Raw genomic sequence first — 1271 nt, 5'->3', positions numbered from 1 at the left:
TCCCCTCTTCCTGCAGCTACTTCCTGAGATAAAGTTAAAAACAAAAAAACAGAAAGCTGCCCTTTGGTTTCCCTCACACAAGGCATTTGCTGGTGAGAGGTTGGAGCAGTCAGACTCGGAGCTGTTTTTAGAGGCACAGTTCTATTCCGAGGGACTTCGCTTAGGCCAGGAATATGGCTCACCAAATGTTGCTAAACTACAATTCCCAAGAGCCTTTGCTTCACATAGCGGATAATAAAGGGGACTGGGAGTTGTAGTGCAGTAGCCTATGGAAGCTCACAAATCACTTTTTCTTTAAGGTTTTAGACAAACACCTCTTTTTGTTTTGTCTAAGGTTTGCCCAGCCTTCCGCAACCTGGCACCTTCCAGATATGGTGGATTACAATTCTCATTTTTTCAGCCAACATAACAAGACTCTTTATGTCGATGTTTGCCCATATTCCCCCTCTGCCTTCCTCCTTCTATAGTTTTAAGCAATCCTGAGAAAGATCCTATGCTGGGATTTGGGCAGGGTTGCCACAAATTTCATTCTGCCTAGGACCCGTCCTTCATAATATCTAGCTACCCTGCAGAATCCAGATCTTTAAGGTTTGGCTCTTATTTGACTTCTACTGTTTCTCTTCCTAAGCAGTCCTGAGAATTGCTGTATAATTCAGCAGGAACAAAGTGGAGCACTCCTGACAGAGCCAATCTTTTACAGAATTGGAGAAAAGTCAGTAAAACTAGAATAAACTGAATTTAAATGTTGTTCTTCCTATTGGCCTTTCAAGTAGAATTAGGTACACTGAAAGAGAAAAATGTAACACCAAAAGTTTTCTTATAACTTTTCCTTTCAAAGTTGCCCTATAGAATAAGGAAAGGAGAAACGTGTAGCAACATCTGGATTGTTTTTAAAGACTGGAGGGAAGTTGTGGGGAGTTTCTGCAGCCTCTGGAGGTAATGAGACAGACAGGATGTGGCTCCCCAGAGCAGATATAGATACAGAGCAGCACAGAAACCACATTTGTATAAACTGTGTGTGTGGGGGAGGGAGTTGGAAGGGAGTTCCCCAAACATTTACAGCTCAATCGATAGGCCTTCCCAGCAGGAGGGAAAGTATTGGCTGCTACAGACATGTGGGCTGGCTGCAAGACATGGACTCACAAAATGGATTAAGTGTTCCTTCTTCTAAGCCAGTGGTTCCCAAACTTGGCAACTTTAAGACTTGTGGACTTCAACTCCCAGAATTTTCCAGCCAGCAGAACAGAGCTGGCTGGAGAATTCTGGGAGTT

This window comes from Thamnophis sirtalis, unplaced genomic scaffold (assembly GCF_051295495.1).
Source record: "Thamnophis sirtalis isolate CommonGarterSnake01/CBP01778 unplaced genomic scaffold, rThaSir2_p1.2 scaffold_3, whole genome shotgun sequence".
NCBI lineage: Eukaryota > Metazoa > Chordata > Lepidosauria > Squamata > Natricidae > Thamnophis > Thamnophis sirtalis.
Note: the sequence above shows the minus strand (reverse complement) of the source record.